This window comes from Pongo abelii, chromosome 2 (genome assembly GCF_028885655.2).
Source record: "Pongo abelii isolate AG06213 chromosome 2, NHGRI_mPonAbe1-v2.0_pri, whole genome shotgun sequence".
Lineage (NCBI taxonomy): Eukaryota > Metazoa > Chordata > Mammalia > Primates > Hominidae > Pongo > Pongo abelii.
In genome coordinates, this window is record NC_085928.1 from 33,435,208 (window position 1) to 33,454,996 (window position 19,789).

Consider the following 19,789-nt stretch of genomic DNA (forward strand, 5'->3'; position numbering starts at 1 on the left):
TATATGTACCTAGAAGTGGGATTGCTAGATCATAAGGTACTTCTATTTTTACATTTTTAGGGAAAGCTTCATACCATTTTTCATAATGGCTATAGTAATTTACATTTCCAGAAACAGTGAAATGGATTCCCTTTGCTCCACATCCTCTCCCGTGCTTGTTATATTTTGTCTTTTGATAAAGGACATTCTAACTGGGGGTAGCTGATTTCTCATTGTGGTTTTGATTTGCATTTCCTTGATGATTAGTGATGGTGAACATTTTTACAAACCTGTTGGCCATTTGTATGCCTTCTTTTGATAAATGTCTATTCCAGACTTTAATCATTTTTTAATTTGCCTATTTGTGTTTTTGTTATTCTGTTGTTTGAGTTCCTTATATATATTTTTTGTCTTAACCCCTTGTCAGATGTATAGATTGCAAATATTTTCTCCCATTCTGTAGGTTGTTTCTGCACTCTGTTGATTGTTTTCATTTTCTTAACTCCTTTTTTGGATAGTTTGTTGATCAGGTATAGAAATGCTATTGATTTTTGTATGCTGATTTTGCATCCTCCAAGTTTACTGATTTGTTTATCAGTTCTAACAGTTTTTGGTGAAGTCTTTGATGGTTTTCTATATAAAATTACATCATCTTCAAACAGAGACAGTATTACTCCTTCCCTTTATGTTTGGATGCCTTTTATTTCTTTTTTCTTGGCTAATTGCTCTGGCTAGGATTTCTAGTACTATGTTGAATAAAAGTGGCAACAGTGGATATACTTGTCCACTTTTTTTAGTTCCCACATAAAAATGAGAACATGCAATATTTGTCTTTGAGTGCTTGGCTTACTTCACTTAACATAATGACCTTATTACTCCACTGGTTTCCAAGGTTGATTCAGCTGGTGTAACTGGCTAGGCAGGTGCTACCTTCCTCCCCTACTGCTCCATATGTGTCCTTCCCAAGCTGCGTGCTCAGTGGAGTAGGATGACTTTCTTCAGTGGAGGAAGACTATTCTTTGGTCAAGGGTATTAGAGTAGTTGTGCTGCCCTGCTAGAACCTCCAAACAAGCCACATTGATTTTTTGTCTTCCACCCCATAATCTCTCTCCACATGCTCAGAGCTACTTGAAGTTTCAATATTTTTTGCTCTAAAATTTTAACACATGTTTAAGAACAAAAACATTTCTTTAAATAACAGGGCCATTGGCATATCCAATAATTTAATACTGATAAAATAATATAATCTAAAATATAATTTATATTTCAATTACTTCCCTTATGCCCAAACTTTCTTTTATAGTTTTTTTTTAAATTTTTCTATCTGAGAGATAAACAAAAGCCATACATTGTATTGGGTTGTAATATCTCTAATTGCTTTCATTCTAGAACAATACCTGGGTCTTTTCCCCTTTCCTTTGTTTTTCTTTCTTTTTTTTTGATTTGTTGAATATGTTTTGCTATAACAATGGCATTTTGTAAGTCTAAGATAGTTGACCCATAAAATATCCCATGTGTTTGATTATTTCCTCATGATTAGATTCAAGTCAAAGTTAGGACTTTCTCTCAACAGGTCTTAGTATGTTATTCCCACTGCATCATATCAGTAAATGCATGATGTAGTTTGTCTCAATTCTGGCGATGTGAAGTTTGGATCCTATATTCAAATGTTTTCCACTAGAGCTCTCCTTTCTGAAGGTGTCGTTCCCCTTCTGTAACAAATAAGCCATTTGTGGTGCAATGATATGAGACTGTAAAAATACCAGAATAGTTTTATTAATTAATGATGACCCTTACCAATTATTACATTGGTGGTTAAAAAAATGGTGATTTTTTAACTCTAGTTTTTCCTCTACATTTATTAGCAGACATTCTTTTAAAAACAGTGTCAGGCCAGGCGCGATGGCTCACTCCTGTAATCCCAGCACTTTGGGAGGCTGAGGTGGGCGGATCACGAGGTCAGGAGATCGAGACTACCCTGGCTAACACGGCAAAACCCCTTCTCTACTAAAAATGCAAGAAATTAGCCGGGTGTGGTGTCAGCCGCCTGTAGTCCCAGCTACTCGGGAGGCTAAGGCAGGAGAATGGTGTGAACCCAGGAGGCGGAGCTTGCAGTGAGCCAAGATGGTGCCACTGCACTCCAGCCTGGGCGAAAGAGTGAGACTCCGTAAAAAAACAAAAAAACAGTGTCATCTCTGTTTCTTCTCCCTTACTTTGCGTATTAGAGATTAATGGACTTTTGTTTTATTCGATTTATTATAATCTATCGTTGTCATTATTTTTATGCTAAATTTTTGCCAAATATGGCTACTGGGATTCTGTTCAAACTGAATGACGATGTCCTCATCTTTCTTTGAGATCTTCCTTGCTTTCTGGCCAAAGAAGTTATTTTCTGACTCGACTTTTCAAAGAGTACTAGTTCCTTTTAGCAGTGATTAGACACCTGATCTGAGTACTACTGTGTGTGTTTGTGACTCCTATGGTTTTATTGTTTTTATGTCCTTTTGGCAAGCAGATCTACAATGAGGGATACATCTAAGCAAAACTCCATATTAATAAGTCCAGTTGAAATCTAACACCATAGGGTTCTTTCGCATTCTCTTTCATTCCATATTTGTATATTCGTTCACCCATGGTGGCAACCCTGGCTATTAGAAATATAATTGTATTTCTTTTGCTGTATCCTACAATAAAACAAAAAAATTAAGATCTTATTACTATACCAAGATCATGATAAAAATACACATAGTAAATCTATTATGTAAACTACACGTGTGTTTGTAGCATTTTTGTTTTTACACTATAGCCTAAGTGTGCAATTAGACTTCTTGCTCACTGCTTTCTGTTTACTTTTAATTTTAGTATTTACTCTTGTTTCGCTTCCTTTTTAACTTTATTTTTAAAATTTAAATAAGATTTATACATTTTAAAATGAGAGTTCAAAATGCTTTCTTAGAGCAGTTTAATTCCCATCTTTAGTCTCTCTTCCTTATTTCCACTCTACCATTTAGATACCATTTTCTGCCATTTCTGGTTTATTGTTCCTGAATTAATTTCTGAAACCTAAGGGAACATACAAACACACAACAGAATCACACACATCATCTACACACACACACACACATACACTCACCTGGGCTTTATTTAATGAAAACAAAATCTCTGGGGAAGTGTTCTATGAATACTTTATCAAAAAAAACAAACTCCCTGGATTATTTTAATTTGTAGCCAAGTCTGAAGAAAAATGTTTTAAACATTTTCAAATCCTCCTTTTGTAATGGCTGGTACTGGCTGTTCCCCTTCTTTGTGAGATTCCCACCACTTCCACTTCAGCAAATATTCTCCCTGCTTGGCAGAATTCTATTCATGGCAGAAGTTTTCTCATCATTTCCTGGCCTCGCAGTGATGAAACTGTCAACAAGAAAAGTCAAGAATATATTCAATTCACCACTTCTACTTGAATAAGACAACCATCTACATTCGTTGCAGTTTTCAACAGTGAGCATTTATTAAAAGAAAGAGTATTTGAATGAATGTATAAATGGGTGCAAACATGAATTAATCAGTAAATAGACATGTGGCAGTTCTCTTTTATGTTTCATGAGCCAATCATTTATTCCTTCCACCTCCCCAGATAACTTATTGTAAACAGCTACAATGATGTCACTTCTGCTCTTTGATTCTAACACCCTTTCCCACAAGTTCTCCAAGGATGTTTTGCTGTTAGCTCTATAACATTGGAAAATATCACTTAACTCTTCTGAGCTTCATTTTCTATAAAGTTGGGCATAATATTGATGTCCTCACAGGTATTTTTGAGTATGTATGTTAAAATATATATATCATCTTTTAATAAGTTTTAAGGTAATACATCCATATAATAATACTGAAAATCACAAAGCAGTGATACCTGAAAGATTTCATTTGTGTCTCTGTATTAGAACCATAACTATACTCCTTTAGTTACCAATGCTTCATGAATTGGTATGTAGAGATCTAAGGCCATTAGTGTTATTTCTTGGTTATTGTTAGAATTTTCTATAGTTTTCTTACCTTACATCGTAATATTCTGCTTTGTGGTGTTTCCATTGATTTTCCTAGAAATAATAATAATGTTGAAAGTTGAGCACTGAAACTTGAAACGACAGTCAGTGATGTTATATTTTTAAATTCTATTGTCATGAAAAATTCTCAAAATAAAAGTAACAGTTTTGAAAAATAACAGATACATTTAAGAAAATGTTACTAAAATATTTTGGTTTTCAGTCATGAGAAGGAAAAAAATTAAGGCATCCCATTCGTAAATAAGGTTAGGTATTAAAAGCAATAGATTAATCAACAAAAATATTAATGTGATATAAACAGAGGCTAAATAAGGGAGAATTTATGCATCCTCAGGTACATCACTTTTTTTTTCTTATTTTTTTTGCTGCTCCTTCATTTCCTTTATGCTAAATTTCCTTCCCTCCAACCAGTCAACTGATAGTTTTCTTTTAGAGCTGACACAAAGGTTTGTATTTAATTATGAAATTTGTGTTCTTGTTTATATTATCTTTTTCTAAAATATTCAGGGAAGCTCTTGAAGAGTCAGGAAACTTTGCAACTTTTAAAAAGTAAGGGTAGTTACTTAGCAATTTTCAGCCTGTGAAAAAGTCCTATAAATAAAAGCCTATGTCCACATGTCAGACAAAATAATTCTTATTGGTAAGGCACCAATACAAAGGTTACAGATGACTATAATTAAGTTCAGATTCTGTTTCTAAGGGCCAAACACTTAAAATCAAGACTAGTTTCATGGCCACGTGACCTGGGCAGCCCCACAGGGCCTAGCATTCAGAAGAACCAGCATTTGGTTTAACACTTTGCTGCCACTGTATTGAAATTCTCAGTATTTTTCAACAAGGGATTCACATTCTCATTTTTCACTGGCCCCATAAATTATGTAGTAGGCCCTGTACAAAATTAATTATTCAAAGACACTTTTAAAGGAAGAATCAAGAGAAGATTAAAGAATCAATGCTATCAAGGTACTGGCATAATCAGCAGCAAGAGCTGAAAGATCTACACATCTCTCTCGGATGTGAAACATAATATTAAAAAGCCTGTAATAACTGTGTGGGGCCATCTTTAGTCATGTATGATCACCTCATTCCATAAATGATGTATAAGAAGTATCCACATTCCACAAAGTAGTATAAGGAGTATCACAGATATTGCTTTTTCTTTATGTACATCTAGAGAGAGAGAAAGGAAATTGAACAAAGGGAGACAAAACTTGAAAAATCCATATTAACTTTTTTTAATTGAGATATAAATGAGAGACAGAAAAAGAGCAAGAGGGAGAATGAGAGAGAGACACAGAAGGAAATAGAGAGGGTGAGAGAGCACAAGAATGGATGTACTTTTTGAAAGACATGCATGGAGAAATTACCTATTTATATCATTAAGGAAAAAAGAGTCTCACTCCAAGGTAGGGTATTTGTTAGGGAAGTTATTGATATTATTGCATGAGAATAGCAATGATAGTTAATATTGCTTGTTTTTTTAATGTCAAACATTAAGTACTATCTATGTATTAATTCATTTAATCCTCACAAATACTTACAATGTAGGTACTAGTTATTATTGTCTAGTTTAAAGAAAAAGAAAGGCACAGAAGAAGGAGAAATAATTTGGCAAAACCACGGTCAATGTTGGAAGCAGGGTTCACCCTAAGAATTGATGACAGAGCCCAGGCTTTACACAGTACACACTTGGTTGTCTCTCTAGCAAAAGTAGGCTTTGGCCAGAAAATTATAAAATGTTCTTTCTAGTGGCCCAGAACTCTAATTTAACACTTTCCAATAATTATCACACTCCTGGATTCTAGCTATTATGTCCTTAAAAAGATGTTTCTGGGAGAAAATATTTTGTCTTGCAATAAACACCGAATTGATTTTTGTAATCTCATCATGCCCAGCTCAAAAAGCATACTTTTGCAGATGGGATTAGTCATTGTCTAATGGGTCTCACAGGCCTCTTTGTCCTAGCTCACCAGTCTCCAGATTGTGGAAAAACATGCATGGCAAAGGTGATAATATTAGCCTAGATTTTAGACTGCCTCAGCCTCTCCCCTATGCCAATAAACAGACTTTAATCTCTGGGGCCGTCAGATGAGCAGCTTCACAGATGCTAAACTTACTGCAAATTAAGCACATGTAGGGGGAAAAATTACAATTACAGCAAATGCCACCCTGCTAATGGTTTCAGTAGGGACATTAGTGAATTAAACGGGTGTGGGAAACTAAATCCCTTAATTTTGCTGCTGTCAGTGTAGCAAATTATCCACGTTTTATAATTTATTTAGTTTTCATATGTACCACAGTAGACTTTTTCTTTAAATCAATCAACAACATTGTCCTTTGTAGTCTTCTTTAAAATGATAGACTGTGTGTCTGGCTGTCTGGTTGGCCACTCAGAGCTAACCTCTGCTCCAGCCAACTGCTGCAATTAGTTGATGGATAATTCAGCATATTTTTATACCTGTCAAGCCAGCTTTATACCAACATCTGCCTTGACAATTCAGAGGGAGAGATCAGTGCATGTTTACTTGGGTTCATGTGAAAACGGAAAATTTAAGAAGTGCAGGTTGATTGTCCAAATTAACAGCCGGGTGTAATGGCTTCATTGTGTACCCATCACCTGCCACTTTCTCTGGCCAGTGGGTTTGTCTTTATGCTTTTTTGTTCCCTTGTCACTTGGTGTACAGCACCATTTTAATTGCAGAAATTGATTCATCTATAGCAGATGAATGATAATTCAACATAACAATAGGCAAAATCATTGAAATGGGATGTCTGAGGTGAAAATGTGCCTTTGTCAGCTATGTTTGGTAAAGAGCCTAATCAGAAATTTCTCGTTGTATTTTTGAAGACTTATACTCACTAAAAATTACCTTCATCTCATGTGTTTCCAATATTTGAAATAACTCTGAAAACTCCTTTGTAAGCAAAACACAGTGACATTGGAAATAAATATATTTCTCTTTGTCAAAGTCCTTCTACAATACCATCCAGAAAGTTGCTTGAAAATAATATTTTCTTCATTGTAGGTTGTGGCATAAAATTTTTGTACAGTATCTGCAGATTCAGCTTTGTAATAGGGGTGGCATAAGATACTACACAGCGTGGTGTAAAATATCTGGAATCCCAGTCCCAATGACCAAAACTTAGTGCTCCTGTACCTCACTAATATAATACATATATGTTCAGTATTTTTATCTTGCTTTTAGTGAGAAATTAGTAACAAACATTTATGGCTCTTGCCAGTTGTAGAATATCATGGCTATCTGGTCAGTTCATGAAGTAGTGGGTGCCTATTAATCAAGCAGAACTACCTATTAAAAAATTTAGATCCCAGATAATCAGTTTTTCAAATTCGAAGGACGGGTCGTCTTCAAATCACATTTTGAGAAACATTGCCCCTATGATCATGTGAAATTCCTGTAACTTTTTCTTAGTCCTCTTATCATCTTCATAGTCAACTGAGTTTTGTAAAGTATCAAGAAGTTTCAGAGCACTGCAGTTTACATTCAATATAGAAACATGCTTAAAACCTGGTAACTATGATTGAGGGATTACAATCAGATGTGGGAGGATAGATATTCACAGACAAAACTGTCAAATGAAGGAGTGAAAATTAGGTGCTAAATGAATAGTACATACAACAATGTCATAGTTCAGTGAGAGATTGATCACTCAAAGTTGCAGATGTTGGGGAAAGCTTCCCAGAAGAAAGCCTGGAAGAAAGAGATTTTATTTCATCTTTGAAGTAATAGCTGAACAGAAGGGAAAAGAAACTATAGAAGAAAAAAAGAATTAACAAATAAATGGAGATAAAGATGCTTATTGACTAGCTACTATGGAGACTGAGGTGGGAGAATCCCTTGAACCCAGGAGTTGGAGTCCAGCCTGGGTAAGACAGTGAGACCCATCTCTTAAGGAAATGCATATTGGATATCTGATATTTAGGGAAGAAGGATGGGATAATCTTTGTTAGATGTCCATGGTTAAAAGGGGCAAAAATGAATTAAATATAAACAAATGAAAAGAGGGATTTATAAGATAATAAAGGGTTATAGGAAAACTGCAATTTGGAAGCCTTCAGTACCCAAATGTAGACATGAGGTCTCCTGTTCTCTGTGAGTGGGATTTCTGCATTTTAACAAGTTTATTCTGCTCTTTATTTTCTGTCCTTTTCTCTCAGTATGGGGTAAATTAGTGCCTACCTCATAGAATATCGTGCATATTTGTGTGGGGTTAAATGAAGCACCCATCCATACCATAATTTCTTGTTGAACAATACAGGCATATCTATTTGCATGATCAAGTCAGTTCAGAATTTCAGTGGCTGTGAGTGTGTGTGTGTGTGTGTGTGTGTGTGTGTGTAAGACAGAGAGAATTAACTAAGAACTAGAACACTTATTTTATTGCAGAACACATATTTTATTAGTGTAACAACAGTAGTGTTAAGAACTAGAATAAATGTTATATTAATCAGAGAATAAACAATTTCTTATATTCAGAGTCACAGAACTGGTTGTTTGGAAATAAATTCATCTCAGTAATAGATGTGTTTGGACTCATTTTTAAGATCCTAGAAGAAGTGCTAGTCTTAAAGTACCTCCTCTTTCTTCTTTTTCCTCCTTTAAGTGAACTAATTCACTTATCTCCCCTTCTCCTACCCTGCTCAATCATTATAAGATTAGACTGAGTTCACATCTTTGTTTGTAGAGGATTAGTGACTAGGCTTCTGAGAAAAATATACCGAGAGGCCTCTCTGTATGAAATTTCCACAGATGGCTCCACAGCTGGAATAGTGGGCGGGGGTGGGGAAGAGTAACATTTTACAGAATACAATTGTTTCACAGCAAAGGTTATGGCCAAGAAAAGTACCCTGAAATGTTTGTGGTAAAGAATATTATGGCAAGAAGAAGTAAGAAAGAATGTACAATTAAATTTAATCAGCAAACATTTATCAAATATATACTAATCACAAGGCACTGAGGCAATCACTTTCCAATAGTTTTGTATTTTTTTGAAATCACTCTTCTCTTCAAAATTAGTGTAAATTTTATCGCTGTGGCATATAAAAGGAAGATAATATTTCAACTGAGAAGGACTTGGGATATTATTAAATATTTCGAACTTATCCTGTATGCAAAGATCAGCCATTGAAGGCTTTTGAGCATAGAGAACAGCTAGGAAAAATTTTGTTCTGATTAGGTGATTGTATTGACATGCCTAGGGTCAATTGCAAATTGAGGCTGGGGGCTGCCAGACCAATTGCGCCAATATTGCAATTGTCAGCCATGAGAGTGGACTGGGATGCTAAAATGAAAAATAAAGATAGGCTAAGATGCCAGAGTGATGTGTGTTTCATGTCTGGCTGCATGTCAGGCAGAGAGATGTTAGACAGAGCCAAGACCTAGGTGCCCAAGCAATAGGCCTTTCTTTCCAAAGTAGCACCACATTATTTCTGAGCTCTCTGTTTTTAATTCATCAGCTGTTACAAGAATATCTCTATGCTTTCCTTTATCTCTAATGTCCATATTCAATATTTTCATTGGTTGAACATCTTTCTCAGTCTTTGCTACTAAACTAGATTTTTGTCCTCACAGAATAACTCTAAAAAAGGCGTAGCACCCATTTACAATTTTTTTCCATGGATCATTCTGACACTTGAAATTAGATGAATTATTTTTATCTTGTTTTCCAGGTGTCTTTAATAAAACTATTTATATCAATTAAATAATGTTATAACAACATTAATGCGAAAATGTTTTAAACTCATTATTATTCATCCGATGATGTTAAGGCTCTTTCCACCAAAGGCTTTGGCCCTCTCTGAAACTGTGAGGGAATAAATGAGTTATAAACATCCCCTTCAAACCAAAAATAGGCTAAGAAAATTTTCGCTGATGGTTCAGAATAGCTGACCTTTTAATCCTAAGCCTTGCAATAACAACTTGTGGGCCCGAAAGCATTGATTGGTTTCTTTCTATGACGTGGTATGACCCTAGACGTGTTTATTAAAACAAAGAAGGAAATTTAACCTGAAAAAAGGTGTTCAATTACTTGTTTTAAGAAGCTAAAAAGGGCATTATTTATGAGTGAAAGCAAATGCAACATTCTTGTGTGGAATCTGCATTTAATGGTCATTCAGATTTCCTCTTGGGATAATTACAAGCAGACATTCTTATAACAGTTTTTTATTAGAAAGCACACTTTTTCCTTAATGATTAGTAAGTATCCTTTATAAATAAAAGGTAGATAGTGTAATTGTGTATCCACCATAAGTGTTGCATATTTTTTTTTTAATAGCTTGTTGCTTTCTTTCTCATTCCTGTTAAACATAATGCACCAAGTCAGGTCTGGGGATCACCTGTGCAGTTCCTCAGTGGTCAAAAGGCAATTTTTTCAATGTGATCATGAAAATTGTTTTTGGATCGATTTAAGACAGATATCACAATAATATAATATTCCAGTCTAGAATCTCATAGTTTACTTAAATTAAAATTAATTTTTGTGTTCCTACACTTTAGTCTTATTACACTTGCTGGAATAGAACTAATCTTTCTGGATTAACATCGCAAAAATATCAAATGCTTATGTAGAACTGTATGTTTGCCAAGTACTTAGACAAGCATTTTCTCATGTATTGTAGCCATGAGGCATATGAAGTAAATTGCTGTTGACAATCTGGGTTTCATCTTTCTTTTCGATCTTTCTTTTACAACATGCTCATAATTTTCCATTTCTTAAAAAAGGCATGCTCCTTCCTATGATAGGGTCTTTAAATTATTTCTATCCCCTGGTAGTAATACTTGTCATCTCAAATCAGACAAACCTCATTAATTTCTACTCTTCTTTCAAATCCCCCCTCAACTCATAACTACCTCCTATTTCTCTAAGTGATTACTCCTAATTTAAAATTTTAATAGCATATACTCCTTGTTAATAGCCCATCTCTCAGTCATAATATTGGAATATTGTTGTGATCATTTAATTATAGGATTTCTCCTTTATTCTATTGTAAATTCCTTGAGTTCTGATCAAGTGACCATTTTTGCCCATCATTGCATCCCAGGAGTTAAACATATAGCCTACCACAGTGTAAGCATTCAAAAATATTTATGGAAGAATAGACATATGTCTTTTTCTTATTATTATTATACTAAATTTACAGACAAACATAATGCTTTTATCAAAGAAAAACACCTTTCTAATGACCACACAGTCAGTAACAAAGACAATTGAGACTTACATGCTGACATTTTGTCTCTAAATTCTTTTTTTTTTCTCATTTTCTTGACCTCCTAGATACTTTCCACTGCCTATTCTTCATTGCCTTTCTTCCCCCCACCCCCAACCAGTCTCTTCTTCTCTTTGTGAAACTTTAATGTGGTCAATTGTACATTTGAGCAAAAGCTGTCCTTCCTGAGAATTCTAAGTCAAACAGGGGGAAAAGAAGTTGAAGGAAGTAATAGTTTCTTCCAGAGTAGCAATCAACTATTTTTTAGCAAATTCCAAAGTCCTAAATTTTATTTTTTAGCTAAAATTGAAGAAATCTTGATTAAATTTTATTATAAAAAATTTTTTTCTGTCTTGCAATTAAGTTTTCTGGGAGTCAGCAATATGACATGGCTTCTTTCCTTCCTTTCTTCTCTTTTTATTCTTTCTTACACCCAATAATTGCATTATGCATTACATAAACTTTCTGTGCCTCAGTTTTCCATTTGGAACTGTAGGGCCTGGCATATAATCTTTTATATATTAAAAATGCTTTTTAAATATATAATATTTTATATATTATATATATTATATATTATATATAATAAATATTATATTATATATAATATAATATTTTAATATTTTAAATATTAAAAATGCTAAGTATTTCATAATTAATGTCTTATTCAGAATGGGTTCAGTAGGGCTAGGGGAGATGGTAAGTTTAGGATCAAAATAATAATAATAATAATTATTATTATTATTTACCCAAATTAAAAGATATGGGTATAAATTATGTATGCATAGAATTTCATCCCATTATGGCAAGTTTAGTCACTGAACCCTAGTACTGAGGCTAACACCAGTATCTCTCACCTGGGATACATAATCGATGGTAGCATCATATTCTATAATTCATGATAATGGAGGCTATGTGCATGTGGATGGTACTTGTCTTCCTATGTAAGCTGTGAGGACAAACATGCAGGTACTGCAGTAAAGGAAGGGGCAAAAAAATACTAAAGATACTATATATGCAGGCATTACTTTGGGGCCTTGATGTAGATCTAAGACAAAGAATCAGACCACTTGTTAGCACTACGTATCAGTGATAAGGAGAGAAGGGAGAGAAAGAGTTAACTTACAAAGAGGAAAAAAAGAGTGGCCAGTGTATCACTTTGGCTAACTGAGCAACAAGGTCTTTTCTATGCCTTCAATAATCTTTAACCTCTTTATCTGTGTGTGAGGTCAAATTGGTCCTTAACAACGTAATGCAGCAGACTCTGTTAAGCACCTAAATCTAGAAAGAATGAGTTGAGCTCGCTCATTTTTTCTTGCTTCAGCCTGTAGTTTTAATCAAGCAGTGAAGAAAAAAAGAAAAGTCCTAAGGTATTTTAAGCATCCCACTGAAGTCTTCGTTCTTTAAAAGCACATCTTTCTCCTCATCTCAAACTTCAATAAGTTTAATAAAAACAAAACCAAGGCAAGGAAAACTTTCTTTAAATATTAATTCACTTGTTTTATTTAGTCACTTAAAAAAGTCAAGACCAAGTTGGAAAGTGGAAGTCACCATGAACCTGTGAATTTTAGATGCTACAATAGCTGATCTTCATCAGTTCCTCAGATCTCCAAAGAACTATGTTCTATGTGGATAAAAATGATCATCATATTAAAGAAGTGTAAAACCACACTATCAACAATAGCAGAAAGTATGCACTTTTTCAGAATGTTTCTGTCATTTATGCTGATCTTGGTTTTCATATCACTTGCCTCCACTTTAGGTACATTTCTGTGTTTGTGTTAGTGATAAATAAGTATCTTTAATTTTTCATTTTCACTTTGCTACACGGATATTTTAGATAGAGAGCACCAACTTGAAACTGTTTCAGAACAGATGAGATTTTTCTACTCGTTTTCCATATAGTCAGTGGCAGGCATACAGAAGACAAAGAAGGTGAAAAGTTTATAACTTCTGGAATGTAAACACATTCAAGTTTTTAAGTTTCAGGAAGATGAAAGGCACCCAAAGGACTATTGAGAATATGACATATCTGGTCATCAGGGTTATTACATTAACTTCTGTGTTTAACTTCCTTCTACAAAGTGAGAGGTTTTAGTAAATTTTTGGCAAAACATTACCGCCTACTATGAATTGAGCTATGGGAAACTCTAGTAAGAGTTGTGACTCACTCTTGGGCAAATGAGATTTAGGAATATCAGTACCACTGACAGATTTGGAGGATCTATGTTTAAATATATTTTTAAAAAGAATGAATTTCCTTGCAACTTCCTCATACTGCTTTTGTGTCACTTAATTCTCAGAGTCTTTTAACTTTCCTTTCTTTAGTCCATGCTCAGGATTCTGATGAGGCTGGGTTCCCTGCTACCAACATGAGAAAAGAAGAGAAAAATATGTAACACTGAAGTGCCAGTGACTTGAAGTGTTTGCTAGTGAGGGATATTTTCATTTAAGGCAGTTCAACTAGAGTGGGCACTGACCTGTCAAACAAAATTAGTCTTGAGTAGTAGACTTTCAGTCACTTTGACACCAGGTTAAGGAAAAAAAGTACTTTCACAGAGAGCTTTCCTTACTCTGCTCAAATCATACTATGTAGTATTGACTGCTATGCCTGACAATAGGGCAGGCAATGATACAAAGCCAGCTGCCCTATTAAGAATAAGTGCATTTCTGTTTCAGAAATTGATTTGGCATATTGTAGATAGCAAATAAACTGATCCAATACATTTATAAAAAGTTAAACCATTGAAAATAAAATCTGATGAATACTTTAACAATAATTTTTCATTGAAGTGTTTACTTCTGGCTTCAGGGGTTGTTTGAATTACGGAACTTTGAAATCAGAATTCAAGCTATGACTTTTAGAGGTCCCGCAGGCTAACATGATAGTAAACAATTTTATTTTTGCATTGCTGCAATTTGTCAAGTCAAAAGATAGTCTTACAGCAATTGGGGTTTGCCCTTGGGTAATTGATCCCCCCATGGCTATTTGTCTCAATTTTTGACCAAAATAATTGGTAAAAGAAGATGAGCTATCTGGGACCTATTCTGTCATTTTCACTATTGGACTTTTAAACGTTCTACATACCAAACTGCCCCACATCTTATTGTTCATTTACTACCTTGTAGAGGCATATTAGAATTGCACATTGCCTGAAGTGGAATATTTAATAATTTACCCACCACTTTTTAAAAAATATTTCAAGTAAATAGCTCGATGGGGGGAAAGATGAGAAGCTTATATATTATATATGAAGTTCTGTCTTCTGCAGAAGTAGCGGGACCCAGTTTTTTCCTTTCTTAGACAAGTACTGTCTCATAATGTATCGTGGTTGGTTAAAACTTCATGCTTAACTAAACTAGTTATATTTGAATCATGTCTTCAACTCTGACTACTTTTTAATACTTAGAACTGAATGCTTTTCAATTCTAATATGGAATGAACAACTGATAGCAGCTGGTTGCCTATACATCCCAGATGAAACTTACAGAGAAGGTATAACAACAGGTAGAATCATAACAAACAAAAGGAAACAACAAGGAAGCAATACGCAGACATCATAGAACCGCATGGCAAATATAAGATCAAATATATTCACTATAATGGTGTATTTAATTAATCTCTTCAGTAGACAGGGTGAAAGGAACTCTATGAGTAGGTCAGAATTAATATCTTTAATTCAACACAGAATCAACTCAACTAAAAACAAAAGTCGCAAGTAAATTCCTACTCAGTTAACATTCAAAATATATTTCCTGCCCTCCAGAACCAGTCCTCAAGTCTCTAGCAAAAATGAATAAACAGGAAGAGCTAAAATAAAATGACCATCAGAAATCTTTGACAAACTATATAAACTTGTGGTCAGAAGAGAAAACATGGCAAGCTATCCTTGCCCCCTGTCAGGCTGTCCTGCTGTATGAGAAAGAGACTACATCAATGTGTATGTGGGTGTAGAGAACACATCTGCTACTTTTGTACAAAATTGAGAGATTTTAGTCAAAGGACACGTGGAGTCTTATTACATACTCTCTTGAATGCTTGCGACCAAAAATTATACAAGGTCACGTAAACCCTATGTTCCCATGAAAAACAAACAGACAAGCAAAATTAAAATCAACCTGCAAAGGATTAAGGGATTTAGATTGCTACAGTACACAATTCAGACTGAAGATACAAATGCTGTGAATCACTTTGTGCTGAACAACATGGGAACAAAATGTACAAGTATACGTGTGTGACTTTAGTAAAAATATCTTCGGGCCGGGTGCGGTGGCTCACACCTATAATCTCAGCCCTTTGGGAGGCCCAGGCGGGCGGATCATGCGATCAGGAGAGCCAGACCATCCTGGCTAATACGGTGAAACCCCGTCTCTACTAAAAATACAAAAAATTAGCCAGGTGTGGTGACACGTGCCTGTAGTCCCAGCTACCCGGGAGGCTGAGGCAGGAGAATTGCTTAAACCTGGGACGCAGAGGTTGCTGTGAGCCAAGATGGTGCCACTGTACTCCAGCCTGAGCAACAGAGTGAGACTCCATCTCAGAAATACACACACATATATATATATAAATATCTTCACTCTAACAGATATTAAAACTATCTGTATTGTACTAAACTATAATTCCAAAATTATAATGAAAGATAAAAGGTTGTTAAAGTAACTAAAAGTATTTATTTAACTGTTATATTTTGATGCTCTACCTTGCAAATAATATAGTCTGGTTCCAGGACCAATGATGTTAGTACAAAAATAATCATATATTAGGCACACAGAAAATATGAGTAAATTCTAGAAAAAGAAAAAAATATAATAATGTAATTAGAGGTTGAAAAAATAAAACAGAAAATTATTGCCATATATATTTCAGAAATTGTGGATTGAAAATAAAATGTCACTTTTATTAACATAATTCACATATATAATAGAATCTATTTATTGATGTTACTTTTTTCTTTTATATATTTTCAATAATTGTTACAGTATCACAGTTTATTATACCTTTTAATGAATTTTACTTTTAATTCACCCTTAGTCTTTTTCTTTTCAGAATTTTCTTTGCAATTATCACCTCATTATATACCCCAAAATATCTTGGAATTACTGTCAAATTAAAATACAAAAAACAAACAAATAAAAACAAATTAGTTTGAGGACAAATGAAATTTATTATATTTATTCTTCTGAATTATTAAAAGTTTAATCCTTAATAAAATGTGGTACTATCTCAGTAGATATATATATTTACTATAAGTAAGTTATAGGTTATTTATGAACATATATATTATAAATATATTTACTACATATTGTACGTTATATTTTGTTTTATTTATCCTGTTAGATGTAGGTACAGGTAGTCTATCTTTGGTTGTTGTTGTAAATACAATATTTTTTTCTTATCATTTTCAAGTAATTTAAATAAAGCAACATGAATTAATAAATAGCACATATATATTTTGATTTGCTGCTCTTAGCAGTGCATACATATTCTATACACCCATGAATAATTGGCATACTATGACAGGAAAGACAAAAAATAAAAAACCTCAGAGAATTCTGAAAAAATATTCTACAGGCTTCATTGATTTAGAAAAATAAAACTAAACTTGAGATTAGCCATAGAAGTATAAAAAATAATAGTCAGGATTCTAGAATATGAGTCTTAAATACATCAGAATATTTATGGTTGTTTCTTAGATAAACCTTCTAAATTCTTTTTATTTTAGATAATTCTCCTAAATTCTGAAGAGTTGTTTTTTAGATACTTCTTGCTTAATTTGTTTATATTTTCATGTTTTGTACAATTTTCCTATTCTAAATATAGATTGTTTTTATATAATGAAGATACTTTCCACAAAATTGTAATTGAATTTATGTAGCAAGTTTTTACAGTGATAACAATAGTACAAATGTTTTCTTTGTGGTAAATGTTTAATTATGCATATGTTATTTTGTTATAAATAATTTAAGTGAAATAAAAATTATTCATAGGAAAAATATAATTTTTAAGTACTTTGACCAAAATCACAAAATGTTCATTTTATTGTGCATTTCCCTAAATTTCTGAATTTCAATAAAACTAATAACTATCATGAGTCGCATTACTTTTTAACACTTGCTATGCACAAAGCCTAGGCCTACACGCTGTGTGAGAGAGTAAAATGGTATAACACATATAGTCTTTATTCTCCAGGTTCTTACAATTATATGTGAAATGCAAATCAACAAAAATAAATTATATATCTCTTTTTAAGTACTGGCTACAAGTGACAAAAGTAGTGAAATTAAGCAACTGTTGTTTGCTATTCATTTAAATCTCAGAATTCAACTTCTTTTTTGAATAAAGTGTAATAAATAATCAAGAATTTATGGTATTTATGGAAACTCTATATTATATTTAGGAAAAATTATTGTTGGTTAAAACAAACATTATAATCATCAACACAACCCAGTTGGCTCTGGGTGTGTTGCATGGCTTAATGGTTAAGAGCATTGACTAGAACTTTACTGAAGAGATCAAATCCTGGCTATGACCCTTAATAATAAGACCCTGGGCAACTTAACCTATGTTTCACTATCATCATCTGTATAGTAGGAATGATGATGTTAGTAGTGTTTATCACAAGGTCGTTTTGACACTTATGAGTTAACACTGGAAATGTGAATAGAAAAGTGATAGGCAAAATATCCGTGTTGGCTCTTTTTAAAGTTGTTATAATTGTGATGATTGAAAGATTGAGAGGTAAACTTGCATTCTTGAATGAGACTATGGAAGCCTCCTGAACTCACTCTCTGTGCCACTTTAGCCCCAGCAGTTGTAATCTTGAGGGCAAATCTGGGTGGCCTCTTTATAGATAAATGGTAGTATCCTTTAGTTTTAAAAAATGTTTTTTTCAAAAAAAATAAACCCACAAAAAGCTGGACTGTAGATTCTGTTGTGAAATGCAGTACTAGTTAACAAATATTAAATCAAATAAATTGCAAATGCCGTTTCAAATTCAGCTACAGCAGATGTTAGAACACCAAGAAAAGTCCCCTTGAGAATAAGTTCTGCACTTAAAAAGAAGCAAATTATTAAGCAAACTCAGCTTTAGAAAGAAAATGTAGGCTGGCTTTCCTGTAAGGCATTTATAAATAATAGGTCTGAATATAGGTATTGATTTTGTGAAATACCATTTTAGAGAATGTGCTATGCAGTGACCAATAGATCATCATTTTTTATTAGTTTGCTTCTAAAAATTAAAAATTTCAAAAAAAAGTATCGATAAATTAGAATAGATTGAAGAAACAACATGGAGAAATAAAAATGCTTTCATAACACGTAAAAGGAAGGAACCTTAAAAAAAAAAAATCTCTTAAAGTCGGGCACGGTGGCTCACACCTGTAATCCCAGCATTTTGGGAGGCTGAGCCAGGTGGATCATGAGGGCAGGAGATTGAGACCATCCTGGCCAACAAGGTGAAACCCCGTCCCTACGAAAAATACACAAATTAGCTGGGTGTGATGGCACGTGCCTGTAGTCCCAGCTACTCGGGAGGCTGAGGCAGGAGAATCGCTTGAATCCAGGAGGCAGAGGTTGCAGTGAGCCGAGATCGCACCACTGCAGTCCAGCCTGGGCGACGGAGTAAGACTCCGTCTCCAAACAAACAAAAACAAAACAAACAAACAAAAAAACTCTTAAAAATAAAGATTCCAGTAATTATAACCTCTACCCTCACTATAGTGATTCTGATTAAATAAATATGGGATGGGGCCAGAGTTTTCTTTTATTTCAGAGAGCACGTGAGTATTTTGAGCCAAACGTGCGTGGACTGCGCATGGAGAAACACCGTCATAGCCCCTGGATGTGCTTCTGTATTCTAGAAGTGGGCAACCTTTGCTGGAATCAGTTGGGCCAGCAGTCAAGTAGAGAGAAGCAGAAAAGGAACCAAAAAGATAAAACATACAATAATAGAAAAATATTAATTTCAACCAGGTACTTTGTAAAGCTACCTACAGAAAATTTTTTAAAATCTGTAATGATTTAGTAAATGAGATGGACCAGAAAAAAACACAAAACATGTGCACTCAAACTGGAAATCACTTAAAATGCCTAATGAAAAATATGTGGTAATGAATTAATGAAAGTCAAACAAAATTATGTCACATTTGGAAGAAACATAGGCAGTGTCTATGGGAATAATGTTATTTGAGTAATATTTGAAAAACAAGAAACATTAAAAATATGTATGCAAGTAAACATGGATTATAGATAAAAAGCAAAGTTTTGTAGAAGTTATAGGAAATATTTTTATTTTTTAGAAAATTATTTTTAATGTTATATAATTATTTCAAGAACATATAATATGTCATTTTGATTAAGGACCTGCTTGAAACAGTCAAATGTAATTTATCATGTCTATTGTCATGTGTTTACAAACAAAGTGAATTTTTAAAATACACAAAGACAGTCTGAAAAATTAAACATCTTTTGGGAACCTGTAATTGGTTGTCTAAACACTTGAGTGGATGCTTCTTCAGATAA

General features: G+C 33.8%; 1 long non-coding RNA gene across 1 annotated transcript in view; it reads right to left on the reverse strand.

Moving 5' to 3' along the window:
• Nucleotides 1–3,147: 3,147 nt before the first annotated feature.
• Nucleotides 3,148–19,789, reverse strand: part of LOC129058327 (uncharacterized) — a 35,615-nt gene continuing 18,973 nt past the window's right edge. Inside the window, exons 2-3 of the long non-coding RNA XR_008523429.2 lie at nt 4,033–4,076; nt 3,148–3,390 (exon numbers count right to left, since the gene is read on the reverse strand). This is a non-coding gene — a long non-coding RNA (uncharacterized LOC129058327). The remainder of the gene's footprint in view (nt 3,391–4,032; nt 4,077–19,789) is intronic.